Source organism: Canis lupus, chromosome 18, assembly GCF_003254725.2.
Source record: "Canis lupus dingo isolate Sandy chromosome 18, ASM325472v2, whole genome shotgun sequence".
NCBI classification, from domain to species: domain Eukaryota; kingdom Metazoa; phylum Chordata; class Mammalia; order Carnivora; family Canidae; genus Canis; species Canis lupus.
Window position 1 is genome coordinate 28,607,587 of NC_064260.1, and position 15,776 is coordinate 28,623,362.

The following is a 15,776-nucleotide window of genomic DNA, read 5'->3' on the forward strand; positions in this document are numbered from 1 at the left end:
GCATGGAAGAGAAGAGAACCAGTGGTCCCTGAAGGCTTGGGGTATTTACAAATGGTGGGATGCGCCCCCAGTTTGGAATGAGTACCCGATAGATGCCAGCAACTGGGCTAACGACTCACGTACATTATTTTGATTTAATCTTCCTAACTGTGTAGAGTACATATGACCACTGGTAGATGAGGTCTTTGAGGCTTGGGGAGGCCTAATGATTTACCCAAGGTCATACCCCGAGGAAGTAGCCGACCCAATACTCAAACCCCAAGCGTTGAACTCAAGTGCCCAAGCTTTTACCCATATTATAGATGTATGGCTAGAAATTAGAAACAGAAATTCTTCCTCTTTTTTTTTTGTTTTTTTGTTTTTTTGTTTGTTTGTTTGTTTGGTTGGTTGGCTTTGACAAATTTAAAGAAGACTGCACATGTGTGGTCATTCAGTTAAGCCCCACCTAAGGGTGAGGACAGAATGGCTGCTAAAGGAACAGCCTGCGTCCTTCTCAAATCCCCACCTTTACGCCTTATCAATGCTGTACAGTGGCTTCCAGGTCTCACTCTTACCGCATTAGCACTTCTGTCAAAAATTTGAATTCAGCATCTTCACTGTGCATTCTGAGTAGTTGAGATAACAGTGGACAAGAGAGGTGTCCCAGGAACAACACATTCCAGCTTAGGTAAACAACTCCACAGGTTTGTTGTTGTTGTTGTTGTTGAAAAAAAAAAAAAAAAGACGATCAGATAAGCATTCTACTCAGAATTAAAATATGGCAATGTGATAGGTAGACATTGGGTGGATACTTCACCGGCTTGGGAGACATGGCCCGTCTTGAGTCCAGATCAAGGTCAGCGCCAGCAAAGAATGGAAAGGAAGCATTCTAGGCCCAGGGAACAGCCAGGACCAAGATGCTACTGTTAGCACAGAAAGGAGGCCCCGTGAAGCTGGAGAAGCAGAGAAGCTAAGAGGGGGAGCTGATGATGTAAGATAGAGTTGAAGAAAAGCTATAAAAGGATGTGGATGCCAGGATGACTTGGATCTCACCAATCAGTAGAAGGAATCTGAGTTTTCTCCCCAGTACAAGGAGATACCCTCAAGAGGATCTTGTGCTCTTCCACTCGGGGGACTAATGTTGGAAAGGTTATGGGATAGGGAGGATTGTAAAGATACCAAGAAAAACGAATTCTACTTTGAGTTTATCTGTTAATATTTCATACGAGTAAGAGAGAAAGTGAGAGAACCCCCAAACCCTTTCAGTAGCTTCATTTATATCTGAAAGGCCCATTTTTGACACTTCAATCAATCAGTGGGCACCATTAATCTGCATATTGTGTTACAAGAAGCTGCCTTTCTTCTCAATTTTCCTTTTCTTTTTGTTCTTCTCAGGAAATTAATTCATGTCATTTCCATTTGAAATCCCGTGGCATTTGACTGCACAGGCACTTAGAGGCACCCTTCTATGACTTGAAGCGCAGTGTAATGGCATCGCTTGTCAGCAGCGCTGCTTTCCATCTTAAGGAAAAAGAGTCTGGCCCCTAAAGATACATATAGAAAATGGCTTGATACATGACTGTAGGTGTGTGGGGGGGGGGGGCGGGGGGGGGGGCTTCAAAAGAGTTGTCTTTGGTGACTGATGGCTGTCAATTTGGTTCTTAACATTTTCCCAGTGTTGGGTTTTGCTGTGAATGGAACATTTGAACAAGTGTTTATAAGATGTCATCGATTTCACTTTAGAAATTTTGCTTTCTAAAAAGGCTCTACTTGGAAACTTTGGGAGCATTCTCTGCAGTTTAATAGTCTGACACGCTGATTTGTTTTAGGAAAGGTTGAATAATGTCAATCACACTGTTCTGTTGATCTGCGCGGAAACACTTCTCGAGGCAGACATATTCCGATAAAAGCATAAAATTTAAGAGTCCTAAGGGCACCGAAAGGCCATCAGTGGAGGCCAACAGACTTTAACACCTTTCATCTCATTAACATGAATAAATATACGGTGGCCTGACACAGTGTTCCCGAGTATTTATTTTACCAGATATTTACCGTTCAAACATCACCAAATAAAAATTAGGAAAAAGGAAATTATAGTTGTAAAAATATAGGAAAGAATCACAACTTGAAGATATTTGCTTTCAATTCAACTAATTAATAGGACAAACCTACTACATTGCCCTCACTTGCCTCATTTTGCCATAGTGGGCCGGTGGACCCTTAATCAAGGGCAATGTTTGCAATTGCCTTGTCCAAACTAAGCCTGCCTTAGAGACCCACCCACAACCACAGGCTGTGCTTGAGCAGCTCCAGTGACAGTTTTACCTGGCAGCCCGTTCCCTGTTCAGAGAGCTTTATTTTTAGGAAGTGCTTCATTATACTGCAGGAAGTTATGTATAGTCTCCATCTAGAACATCACACATTTCCATACACATACACAAATGAGCAAACAACAAGCATGCCCATTAATGAAATTTTGTAGATTCTAACACTTGGCATGTTTTATACCGATCTCCTCCTCTCTAATCCCAAAGCTGTTGCCTTTGTTTGCATCCTCACAAGCTCCCATAGTTTCCAAATTGCTCTCCTAGGTCTGCTTGTTCTCCAATTCATCTGCGTAATGCCCCTTGAAATGTCTTTTGAAAATCCCAAACTTACCACGTTACTCCTTAACTTAATGTCTTTCGATGATACCCCTTTGTTTTTTGGATGAACTCCTTCCAACACACACACACACACACACACACACACACACACACAATCCTTGATCTGGCCGCTGTAGGATCTTGACATTTCGTGGCATTTCAGCTCTTTCCCTGCCATACATTCTCCTTAAGCTTCGGCCCTAACATATTTTCGGTTCACCTAACATACAGACAATGAATGTTTGTCACATTCTAACTGAGGTCTTCACGATTCCAACCTTGCTGCTCTTGGCCCTACTGCATGGTCTGGGATCAAGCATATCCTCTTTCAGAGTATACGCTTACCCTTTCTAAAAATGTAAGCACCTCTGAGGAATAATGAAAAGTTGTTAATACTTTGCCCAGTGGTAGCCTACAGAACCCACTGAAATCGGTACTCGGTGAAAATTTTGTTAAATAAGTGAATGAATTGGTTTAGATTGAATTAAATTGTTAATTAGCACCTATTTGCAAATGTGTTTATTTTGTGTGTGTGTGTGTGTGTGTGTGTGTGTGTGTGTGTGTGTGTTTCCTGGAGAAGGGAAATACCTATGATTGAGGCCTTAGGCTTATATAAGGATGAATAAAAAAGGAAAAGACACCCAAAGGGGGAGGGGGGTAGTTCTCTTCAAAGATAAAAGCTTTGTTCCAACATCATAATTTGGCCACCTTCTAACTCTCGAGATTAAAAAACAAACAAACAAACAAAAAAAAAAGAATTGAGAATAGAAAAGGTGGGAAAATTCAGTGGACTTTTTAATGCAGCCACTAAAATAAGAATAACAACAAAATATTTGGTTTTGAGTAATTGTTATTAAAAGGTAAAATAGGAAAACACATTTCCATGCAGCATCATTTGTTTTCTGTATCTTTGATGTTCTCCCCACCTTTTTGGGATATAATTGACCGATAACATTGTGTGACTTTAGGATGGACAGTGTTATGATTTGACACATTGTGAAAGGACTATCACGGTAAGGTAACACCTCCATCACTCGCCTCAGAATTACCTTTGTTGAGGAGGAGGGTGAGGACTTTAAGACCTACTTTTTCAGCAGCTTCCAGGTCGTTAACCACAGTCACCATTTGATTGATCCCTGAAACTTCTTCATCTTATAACCAGATGTTTGTGCCCTTTGAGGAAGTTTGTACCCTAATTCCCCCAGCCCCGAGCCCCTGGCAACCACCACATTATTCTCCTTTTCTAGGAGTTCAGCTTTTACAGGATCTCTTTCTCTAACTTACTTCACTTAGCATAAGGTAAAATAATTAGCATAATCAGATGGACTTCAAGATCCAACTGTGTTGTCAAAAATCTCCTTCCTTTTCTTTTTTTTTTTAAGATTTATTTATTTATTCAGAGAGAGCGAGAGAGAGGCAGATACATAGGCAGAGGGAGAAGCAGGCTCCATGCAGGAAGCCTGACGTGGGACTCGATCCCGGGACTCCAGGATCACACCCCGGGATTCAGGCGGCGCTAAACCGCTGCGCCACTGGGGGTGCCCAATGTCCTTCCTTTTCATGGCTGAATAATATTCATCTCTATCTTCTGTAGTGGCTGCACTGATTGATAGTCTCACCAACAGTGTACAAGAGTTCCCTTTTCTCCAAACTCTGGACAACACTTGTTACCACTTGCCTTTTTTTTTTTTTTTTTTTTTTAAGGGATTGAATCTAATTGAGTTTAAATTGCTTTTTGGTTTGTTTTTTTGTTGTTGTTTTGTTTGGTTTGGTTGGTTGGTTTTTTTTTTTTGTTTGTTTTGGTTTGGTTTGGTTTGGTTTGGTTTGGTTTGGTTTGGTTTTTTTGGAAAGACGGATGGGGAGAGGGGCAAAGGGAGAGGCAGAGAGAGAATCACAAACAGGCTCCATGCCCACCGCACACAGCCAGTTATGGAGCTCAATCTCACGACCCTGAGATCATGACCTGAGCCAAAATCAAGAGTTGGCCGCTTAACCAACTAAACCACCCAGACACCCTTATCTCCTGTCTTTTTGAGAATAGCCACTCTAACAGGTGTGAGACAGTATCTCACCTTGGTTTTCATTCACATTTCCCTATTGATTAGTGATTTAAGCATCTTTGCATGCACCTGTTGGCGATCTGCTGTCTTCTTTGGAAAACATCTATTTAGGTCCTCTGCAATGTGGCATAGTTGTTATTTTAGGGGAAATATGAATTACCACAAGACTTTTTTAAACTTTTACTAAAAATCCTTTTCAGGAAGATTGTCAGCTGAAAGTTGTAGTAAAATGTCAAAGCCTCAATCACTTTACCAGTTACCCAGTGTTCAATCCATTCAATAAGACCACAGTTCCATGACGTGTCTTACAATCATCATCTGCCACAGGGGTACTTATTTTACATCCCATTTCCCCTATAAAACTCATACAGTTGTGGATGGCTTAAAAAAAAATCTGTGTAGTGAATCAAAGGATTCTCAACTCCCTCCCATTTTGAAAGTTGAGTCTGAGTACCATTTCTATATATATGCTTATTTTTGGTGGTTAGGGAATTCTTTCGTTCAAATGATAAAGGTGTTTGAATTTTCCTTGTAAATTCAACAGATTATTATTTTTTTTCAAATCTGCAGCTTCTCCCAGTCATTCACTTTCCTCAAAAATGCTGTGTATGTTAGAAACCTGGACATTTAAAAATGCAGATTGTTTCACATTATTTGAATCATGTGCCGCTAAATCAGCTGGAGGCCTAGAATCACAGATGTGCTAATGCATCTTCAATGTGAAGAGAACTGACTTTTGAAATCTATGCACTTCATTTCCTGAAAACACAATAGTAATATGGTGGGGGAAACAAGGCTATCATTTCTCGAATCTGCACTGCATGGCTAATGCTGAAATAAAGTGACATTCTTTAGGAGTTGTTTAGTCTCGAGTGCTGATTTAGCTAGATAAAATGCAGCTGTCTTCTCAAATTACACAACTGGATTCACACCATCTACTAATTCCTGGTGGAGTTTTAAAGATACCTTTATGGCCAATTTTCTTCTCGGTGCTAGGAATCCTAATTTAGACAGTACAAAAATACCACCATGTAGTTTCTATGCACAAATCCCATCTCCCTTAGAAACATTTGATAAAGGAGACTGTGTTTTACAAGTGCTTGGGTCACCATTTAAAAAAGGATTTCTGAAATGTAATTGGGTCTAAATTGATTTAGAATTGGTTGCCAAATTGTCATACAATTGTCTCTGTCGGTTTTCTTATTACCTTAAGTCACGCCTACAACTTGTCATGTTGCCTAGACAGTTGAGAAAGGAAGGGTCCTCCCTAAGATGCTCCCTTTCACTAGTGCTCTTCCTTCCCAGATATCATTTGCTCCTGATATTCTCGAAGAAGGAACCTTTTAAGATTTCTTCCAAAATCTGAACTCTCTTGATCTCTATATGGCATCTAATATTCTGATCATCTCTTCCATGGCTGAGTACTTAATTTAGCTCATCTTTAATCCTGCTAATCATTGAACCACAATTTTTTTTTTTTTTTGGTAGAATGCACCCTATCCCTTGTTCTCTAGCTGCAAAATGGCAAACCCACATCCATCAACTGTGTGCTAACATTCATGAAGCTCTTCACCCACTTAGATTTCCTATTTGTAAAGTCCTCTGGGATTGCCAACAGTCCTCACGAATTGCATCCTCTGCTCCCCCCAGCTCTTTACACTTAGTGCTGGTAAAATTCTGTCCATATTATGTCATTGTTGCTCATAATTGGCATGCCTACTATTTACCCACTTTCCTCACCCAAGTAGACAGCTCACTCACTCATCCATCAGTCAAAATGTTGTAAGAGGCTAAAGGGCAAGGCACTTTGCTAAGTAACATGGATACCATTAAGTGTTAAAATAACCAGTTCTGCAAATTGACTGATACTGTATTTTTCCCCACTCACCTGTACAGTTATTTTTGTTTTCCTTATTTATTTCTAATAGTTATTTCTAAGAAATAGTTACATATTTAAAATAGGAATCCTTTCTCCTATGCATTGTGGAGAGTTTCCCCACTGTGGTTTTCTGCTGTCCATGCGGAACATATTTTCCACCTTATTGTTTCTTTTTCAGAAGCTTCCTGGCACTAGAGATAGGGTGGCCCGGGTAAGAAGAAAGGGCAGTGGCAAAGGGTCCGCAGAGGAACCTGAGAGAGGTCTCCTAATGTAATATAGTAAAAAAAGAGAATCGGGCAGAAGTTGAGCCATTTTTGATTAGCACCAACAGACGTGATCAGGGCAGTGGGGGCAGTTAGTGGCGACTTTCATAATGCATGACACATGTTAATGCCCATCTGTTAAATAACTGACTGATTGAAGGATCCCTTATGCAGAGAATTTTCTGTCCTATAAATCCCAGTCATTGTTCAGGAAATTTGTTATTTGTAAGGGATAGAAATTGGGGTTCATTGCAGTGACCACCCTGATTCTTCGCTCTCTTTTGTCATGTAACCTTACCGTGGCCCCCCATTAGGGGAGGATGACCTGTCCCATTCCTTGACAATGGGCTCAACTAAGTGATTTGCTGTAGCCAACAGAAAGTCAGCAAATTTGATTCATACAGAAGGATGAAAACGTACCCGTGCCTTTCTGCTTCCTCTCTTGGACTTCTGTTGCCAAGAAATTCGCTTAGGCCAAGCCGATGAAGGGAGAGAGACATCGGGCGTGGAGCTGAGTTGCCCCAGCGACCCCAGCCGAGCCCATTTTAGATCAGCTAACAGTGAACCCAGCCAAGATCAGGAGAGCCGCTCAACCAATCTCTGACTGACCTAGAAAGACTCATGAGAAATAATAAATGATTGCTGATTTCAGCTACCAGGTTTGGGGATGGCTAATTATGCAGCAACAGCTAGCCGATACAGAAGTTAGAATTCTCTGATTAAATTATTGTATTAGTTTTCGGTTAGTAATTGCAGTAAGTACCTCGTCTTTCTAACGTTTTGTGTGCCGTAGTGAAAAGAACATCCGGCAAGAGCCAAAAGACATGCATGCTTCCATTGCCTAATGTCACAGTCTTAGATATTTATTCATTCAACTCTGCACACAATATTAGAGATAACAACAACAACAACAACAAACCCTCTCGTTAAATCAATCATGCTTTAGGGGGAGAATACAGACATGACCAAATCATTTCCACCCGGTGCTATAGGTAATAATAGGAAGTATCTGTTATAACCATGATCTCTGAGGTGAAATAACCTGAGTTAAAAATACCGCCTCCATCACCTCCTGGTTGCTCCTATTTAACCTCAACTCTACTTTCATTATCTGTAAGATGGGATGGGGGAAAGAATTATACCTACTTCACAAAGTTGTTGAGAGGATTGCATGAGTTGATATCTGTAACATACTTAGAACATACTTTGAACTTGGCACTCATAAACTATCATTAAATGCCAGTTATTGCTAAAAAAAAAAAAAAAAAAAGTATGAAAGCACTAAAAAGGGATGCCTGAGTGGCTCAGTGGTTGAGCGTCTGCCTTCGGCTCAGGGCGTGACCCCGGGGTCCTGGTACCGAGTCCCACATCAGGCTCCCTGCATGGAGCCTGTTTCTCCTTCCCCCTATATGTCTGCCTCTCTCTGTGTCTCTCAGGAATAAATAAATAAAATCTTAAAAAAAAAAAAAGAAAGAAAAGAAAAGAAAAGAAAGAAAGCACTGAAAAGTAAGACTCCATGGGGTGGGAGCTGGGTGGAGCTGGAGCCACTGTAGAAACAGAAACCTACAAATGTGCTTGGACTTGAGTATCTGTATTTCAAGGAGCAAAGAATGGATGACTACTAGGATGTCTTGTAGCTCTGAAATACAACATTCTTGTCTAGCATAACATTTTGGCCAGTATGACACATGCAAGAAGTTCCCACTAAATACCACATTTTATCATGGAAGTAGTTCTCAAAAGAAGCTGGTCCAAAGAGGTTAATTCACATGTCATCACGTGTGACTATCGAGGCAAGTTTGGTGTGATTATCACAGGACGGTCTGGGCCTTTCTCATCGACTCGGAGGTGAAAAGGGACGACGTGTTCCCAGAATTTATAACGTAAAGACCCAAATCATAAGTATGTATCGTGCTTGAATAGAGCAGCTTGAAGCCTGTTAAATCAAGTTAATAAACACCGCAGGCAACATCTGTATTTTCTCAATGTTGAAGCAGAGTGACTGAATTCCTTCTATTTGCTATTTTGTATTTCTGGTTACAAGATGCTGTCCTCTGCTGTCTGCTGAAGATTACACCAGGTAGAGTCACCAGCACACAGTGAAATAACACGATGGTTTTGTTTCACCGACCATACAGCCTACAAATCAGGGCTGGAAAACAAATAGAGAATTCTGTACATCCTTCGATACACCTGCCCTGTCAGCGCCACGTTCCTCTTCTCCAGGGTCCTCTCGTTTTAATGGCACTTGTCCTGTCCAAGTGTTTGGTAACCCCGACGTGCTCCCTGGAACTGTGACCGCGTTACTGACCCCATTGCCCATCGGGCGATCACTGCCTCTGAATGAGCTCTGATCGGGAACTTCACTTGCACATATACCCCATCACCGTCCACAGCACCTGGTAACTTCCACTGAATAAGTCTCTACATTCATGTCACGTCCAGTAACAGTTTAGTCTGCGTGTGTATGTGTGGCAGCTTGTTTGCTACTTATTTCAATTCTCTTTGAGCAAGATCACTGGGTGACAAATGTGGCAACTGCATTTCCCCACAGGGTTCCACATTCACCTGTGGGGCTCCGAGCTGAACACCAGGGCCTGCACGCCTGTGGCTGCTTACACGTATCCCCCATACTGTCCAGCAGCAGCAGCCAAGCCGGGAGAATTGGCAGCGAGTAGATCTGGGTTCAGGACCTGCCTGTGCCATTTACGGAGTGTGTGGCTTTAGCGTCACTTGCCCCAGCTTTCAAATCTCCCAAGGGGTTGTTTGGAGTTTTCAATCAGCTGATGTGTGCGGGACGTCAGCAAAAGCCCATGCCCTGAGGATGCCGGGTAATCCCTGGATCAAAAAATTGAAAACCACGTGACTGATGCAAGCTCCTAGGGTGTGACATGGAAAAAGAAATTGTAGCTGCCGAATGGGAAGCTACATAGGAATGGGAAGGCTTTCCTTTCTCCTTTTGGCTAAACAGCACTGATCCTTCCCTGCTGCTTTGTTTGATAGATTAATTCATTGTGAAAGCCTTTAAAGACGTCTGGTAGGTAGCTAATAATCAGCTTTGAACAACAAATCATTGGCCTTTCCCTTGCTGTCAAAGTCTCTAAAAAAGAAAATTTGCATTTCAAATGGCTTCTGGTTTCCTTCAGAACCAGAGGGTAGACTCCTTTGAAGCCATCTAGAGCAACTAGTAAGTGTGCTTTTTAATGGTTTATTAGTTGATAAACTGTAATTGGCATATAAGGGCAAGAGCTTCAAAAGACAAAGTTCTAGCCAACTGCTCACTAATGTCTTAAGTCGATCAATACAGCAATTCGTTTAAAAAGAGAGGCAATGCCATCACGCCTCAACAAGTTCACCTGTTGATGAATTTATAACTCCACCAAAGCTCTCCCAAAAGATGGGGAAGTTATAATAAATCACAATCCGTGGGTAAAGAAAGGCCTTTCCCCTTGCACATGCTGACATTTAAGACACATATTGGGGCATGTGCTTAGTACCCAAATAAATGCATAGATGTAGCTCTATTCTAAGTGTCCCAATGCTAGTTGAGAAAATATCCATGTACTATAAAGGGAACGGGGGGGAAAAAAGAACATTTGGTGTGAACTTGGATATGCCTCTGATGTTCCCTTAGCAAAAAAAAAAAAAAAAAAAAAAAAAAAGTCTAATGGCATCTCTCCTTATGATTAACTCACTTGGTTTAAAAGTGTCTTTCGGCCAAGTACATATTCTGATCTCTCAAAAAGGGAGAAAACCAGCACAAAGATGATGGGCGGGGGAGCCTGGAGCAGGTGCATGTTTGCCCATCTCGTCCTCCCCGTACACTTCTTTACTGGAGAACGAGTAGCTGGCGGAGAAAGAAAGCAACAGGAATACAGGGCTGGTGTTCTGCGGGCCCCTCGGGCTTCCTGAGATGGCCCCGTGAAGGGGAAGTGTGCCCCTCGCCCCCCCACCCCACCTGACCCCTTCCCAGGACCTGATGGAAAAGCCCACAGCTGGGAGCAAGGCTGCCAGGATTGAGCTGTCCAGGGAAGGCCCCTGTGCTGACACGGCCTCCTGCCCCAGAGGCCCCTCCTGGCGCCTTCCCGGCCCCTCCTGGTCCCCTCCTGGTTCCTTCCTGGTTCCCTCCTGGGTTCCCGGGATGAGTGCATCCTGGGCAGCACGCCCGTGGGCCCTCACCTGCTAGCAGCCCGCCTGCCAGGGGTGAGGGGGGTGGGGTGGAGTGGGGGGTGTGTGGGGGTGTGTGTCTCCTGCCCCCCACTCGAGGCAGGGACCCTTGAGTGTGTGCTGACCCTGAGATCCTAGTGGGGACCTGGTTTCTGCGCCTTCTCCGTCCATCTGGGTCCCCTCCTGGTTCCCGGGATGAGCGCGTCCTGGGCAGCAGGTGCGGTGGGCCCTCACCTTCGAGCAGCCCACCTGGTGGGGTGTCTCCTGACCCCCCCACCACCGAGGGCAGGGGCCCTGTGTGTGCGCCGACCCTGAGATCCTAGCGGGGACCTGGTTCCCTCCTGGTTCCTGGATGAGCACATCCTGGGCAGCAGGTGCCGCGGGCCCTCACCTGCGAGCAGCCCACCTGGGGGGTGTCTCCTGCCCCCACCCCGAGGCAGGGGCTCTGAGTGTGCGCTGACCTGAGATCCTAGTGGGGACCTGGTTCCCTCCTGGTTCCCTCCTGGTCCCCTCCTGGTTCCCGGGATGAGCGCATCCTGGGCAGCAGGCGCACGGGCCCTCACCTGCGAGCAGCCCACCTGGGGGTGTCTCCTGCCCCCGCCCCGTCCCCCCCGAGGCAGGGGCCCTGGGAGTGCGCCGACCCTGAGATCCTCGCGGGGACCCGGTTTTTGGAACAGACGAGAGCCCCGCGCCCCCGCCCCCCGCCCGGTCCCCGCCCCCGCGGCTCCGCGCCCCGCCGTTCCCGCTGCGCCCTGCAGGTGGCAGCGCCGCCCCACGCTCGGGCCCCGCGCGCCCGCGGCCTCGGGGTTCCCGCGCGCGGCCAATCAGCGCCGGGATGACGGGAGGTAATGGGGTGACTGTGTCCCGCTGGGCGGCAGCCGGGGCCGGGGACCGGGAGGACAGGGCCGAGGCGGGAGCCGGGGCGGGGAGCCGGGGGCGAGGCGGGACCGGGGGGGCGCAGGGCCGGGGGAGGGGGGGCGCGGAGCCCTCGGGGCGCGGGGGGCGCGGAGGGGGCGCGGAGGGGGCGCCCCGGGCACGCGTGTCCCCGCCGGGCCCCGCCGACACCCGCCAACTTGTGGCTCCGGGAGGCGCGCGGCGCAGCGGGGAGCGAGCGCGGACCTGCGGGCGCCTCCGCCGGGGATGCCGCGAGCCAGCGACCGCTTAGGGACCCTCTTCTCTTTCTTTCCTCCTTTCTTTCCCCCCCCCCTTTTTTTTTTTTACCATCCCTATTTGTTTTTGCATTTTTAATTCCACATTTTTAATGTTAATGTCACATTTTTTATTTTAATATCCTTCATTCCTTTTTTCCCCTATTCCCTCCTTTTTTTTCCTTCCTCCCCCCCACCGCGCACCCTGTCGCTCTCTCTTTCCTTATTATGATGATTTTGTGAATTTGCCTCCCTCCTCCCTCCTCCTTCCTCCTCCTCCCTCCTCCCCCTTCCCCTCCCTCCCTCTCCCTCTCTCCCTCCCTCGGCCTTCCCCGTGGGAAATCAAAGCCCCCTTGGAACTCCCCCCGCCCCCCGCACCCCGGATGCGCTGCCCGCCGGCGGAGGAGGAGGCGGGGGCCCCCCGCGACCGCGCGCCCCCGTGAGCCCGGCCGCCCACGTGTGCAGGTGCACCTGCCACCTGCAGGACCCGCGCCCGCGCCGGGGTCACGGGGGGGCGCGGCCCGAGCGCAGCGCTGCGCCCCGGGCCTGGAGAAACCCAAGAAGAAGAAAGGAAGGGGGGAAAAAGTAGCTGCCGGGAGGGGAGGGGAGGGAGGGGAGGGGGCGGCGCGGGGCGGGAGGGGAGGGGAGGGATGCTCGCTTCTTGACAGCTGACGGAGCCTGGAGCTGCTCCGCCGCCACCTCGGCCCCCGCCCCCGCCCCCGCCCCCCGTTTAACGTGAGATTATGAAATTGCAGAGGCGGCGGAGGGAAGGAGACGGGCTCTAGCCGGGACCCGGGCGGCGGAGAGGGAAGGACGCTGGCTGGCCCGGGGGCTGGCACCGAGAACCCAATTGCGCACTGGGTTGTGATGAGAAACCTAATCAGATCTTTGGAGAGGGGCCCGGCCTGGAGGCTGGCGACCGGGGGGAGCTGATCCCCAGGTTCTTCGGAGGGGGAGCTGGGAAGAGCAATCCACCATGTAACCGGAGACTTTTTTTAAAAAAAATATTTTTTATTTATTTTTTTAATTTTTATTATTATTATTATTTTTTTAACCCCCCTTTTGGTGGCGGTGGCGCTTGGGTGCCTTGCAAACATGAAGGATGCGGGACGCAGCTCTCTGTTGGACCCGAACGCAGTGGATGGACTGATTGTGCAAGAGAAGCGGAAGAAGGGAGCTTTTCCTTGCAAGACCTGGATCCTAACACAAACGTGTGTGTGCGCGCACAGGGAGCCTCGGGGAATGCAATAAGCCAGTGTCAGACCCACGGGGCTTGGTGTGCTCTGACATACATAAATCATAATAAAACAGCCGTGCCTCCCCCACCCTCCCCCTTTTCCCCAAAAGGATGATTGGAAATGGAGAACGGAGGATCCACAAAGGAAAAAGTATGTTCGCTGTTCTCTATCAAGGAGAAAGTAAGCCAAGGAGATTATTTTCGGAATTCAAAGTTTGGGGCTTTTTTCTTTCTTTTCTTTTTTTTTTTTTTTTTTTTTTTTTTTTTTTTTAGGAAAGTGAAGACCTGCTATGGTGGCGGTGTTTTCTTTCCTTTTTTGAATTTCCCACAAGAGGAGAGGGGATTAATAATACATCTGCAAAGAAATCTCGGAGAAGAAAAGTTGACCGCGGCAGAATGAGGCATTGATTGGGGGGGGTGGGGGGGAGAGAACCCAGCAGAGAGCACAGTTGGATTTGTGCCTGTGTTGACTAAAATTGATGGATAATTGCAGTTGGATTTTTCTTCATCAACCTCCCCCCCACCTTTTTTTTTTTTTTTTTTTCTTTTTGGTGTCAAGATCATGCGTTTTCGCTTGTTCTTAACCACCTGGATTTCCATCTGGATGTTGCTGTGATCTGTCTGAAATACAGTGAGTGATCCTTATTTTCTTATTTTATTGATGAAGAAAATGCCCATTCGTTTAGCGTTCCCGGTTCCTTTATCCCCTCACCCCCTTTAGTGTGATTTTTAAAGACCTGACTTGAAGGGGTTGGGGTGGGGGGGATGGGGGGGGAGAGGGTGGCCCAGGCGTTTGTTCCATCAGGTTGTGCTCACCAGTGAGCCGGTTTGCTATAATGATGCAGGTTGTCTGCATCCTGGGCAAACGCCTTTGCAATCGTTCACCAGAAAAAAAAAAATCTCCCCAAGAAAGCCGCTGCAGTGTGGGGTGCCTGTGCTGAGTGATTGACACTCTAGAATGCGTTTAAGTTGCATGGCAGCCCTGGAGTTGGAGGCACAAATGTTTAGCCATTGGAAATCGAAGGGACCCAATTTAAATTTCATTATCCAACCTGACATTGCAGATCAACCGAATGTATTAACACAAAAATATGATAATAAACCAGGCTGGGGAAGGCTGGCTTCTGGCGGGTGGGTGGATGGAGGGAGGGAGAGTGGGCAGGGGGGAGGAAATGGTGGAGAGAGGTGGCTGCACTTTCCTCTCTCTCCCTCCCTCTCTCTCTCCCTCTCTCTCTTTCTCTCTCTGTCTCTCTCGTGCATACAGATGCTCAAATGTGGTCTTCGGATGACCTAGGTTCCCACCAGTGCTAAGAACGGGCGGGAGGACCCACTTCTTTTCAACCCCACCTCCCTTCAAACCAACCACTTCTTTGGAAGCAGAAAGGCTGCACAGAGATGGAAGGTGGCTTGGGCAGTTGGCTTGGGTTTTGCCAGAAACCTCCCCAACATCCCCAAGACAGGGCTCTGGAGGAAAGGCAGACATGTAGTGTCCTGTGGTAACTTAGACAAGCGGCTGAAGGAAAGGTCCGTATGTCGGTGCTTCTCATGTGCCAGCTTTGTCTTGGAGGAGAGAGAGAGAGAGAGAGAGAGAGAGAGGCCGATAAAGAAAAATAAAAGAAGGCTGAAAAGGCTTAGAGAGCCCAGGGGCCTGGAGGGGCCTGGAGCATCACCCCTCTTTCCGTCTTCTTCCTTCCCCATGGCTTCCAGGGTCAGGGAGCTGGCTGGCTGGCTGGCTGGCTTCCTTTTCCTAACAGAACTCCTCCTCTTCATCCTTCTCTATTCCTCTCTGGGGCCTTCTGTCAGAGTCGTGGACTCACATAACTTTAGAGCCAGAGGACTCCTTGGAGACCTCACACCCATAAAACCAGGAAACTGAGGCCTAGAGATGCCATAATTCTGACCTGCAGCCCAACCTTGGGAGACAGGTAACTCACGGGATCCTTAACCAGCAGACGAAAGTCAGTCTGGGATCCAAGCTGGACAAGAATCAACCATACACAGCCTGGCTCCTTCTGTCCCCACCGCTGCCATTTTTATCCAGAAGGGTCAAGGAAGGGGCCTGTCCTGAGAGCTTGAAATAAACTCTGAGCGCTCGCTCTGGACCTCAAGAGCAGCCCATCTCCAATATCCGTATGCTTTGACTTGTTTTAAGCAGCAGAGCTCAGATGTTTTAAGTAGCAGAGCTCAGATAACCCTAGTTTTAACACTAAAAAAAAAAAAAAGAAAAAAAGAAAAAAAAAAAAAAGCCCCAACTCGGGCATATCCCAAAGGAGATAAGAGGCAGACACCTCCTGGGTCCCTCCACGGTGTTGGGCACATTTAATCTGGTGAGTGGTGGTCCCTGGAGAGCCATTAAGCACCTCGGAGTTAGATTTATATTAGAGAAGTGATAATAGAA

General features: G+C 46.9%; 1 protein-coding gene across 9 annotated transcripts in view; it reads left to right on the forward strand.

Annotated features, from left to right (window-relative positions):
- The window catches only part of LRRC4C (leucine rich repeat containing 4C), a 1,155,306-nt gene that overhangs the window by 983,103 nt on the left and 156,427 nt on the right, over window positions 1-15,776 (forward strand). For 2 of the 9 annotated variants that reach the window (XM_025452519.3, XM_025452517.3), the window contains exon 1: window positions 12,881-14,009. The exons of 6 other annotated variants lie outside the window; for them this stretch is intronic. The gene's annotated coding sequence lies outside the window, so the exon portion shown is untranslated. Of the gene's footprint in view, window positions 1-1,374; window positions 1,562-12,880; window positions 14,010-15,776 lie in introns of those variants that run through there. One more of the 9 variants, XR_007403558.1, reaches the window with a different exon arrangement.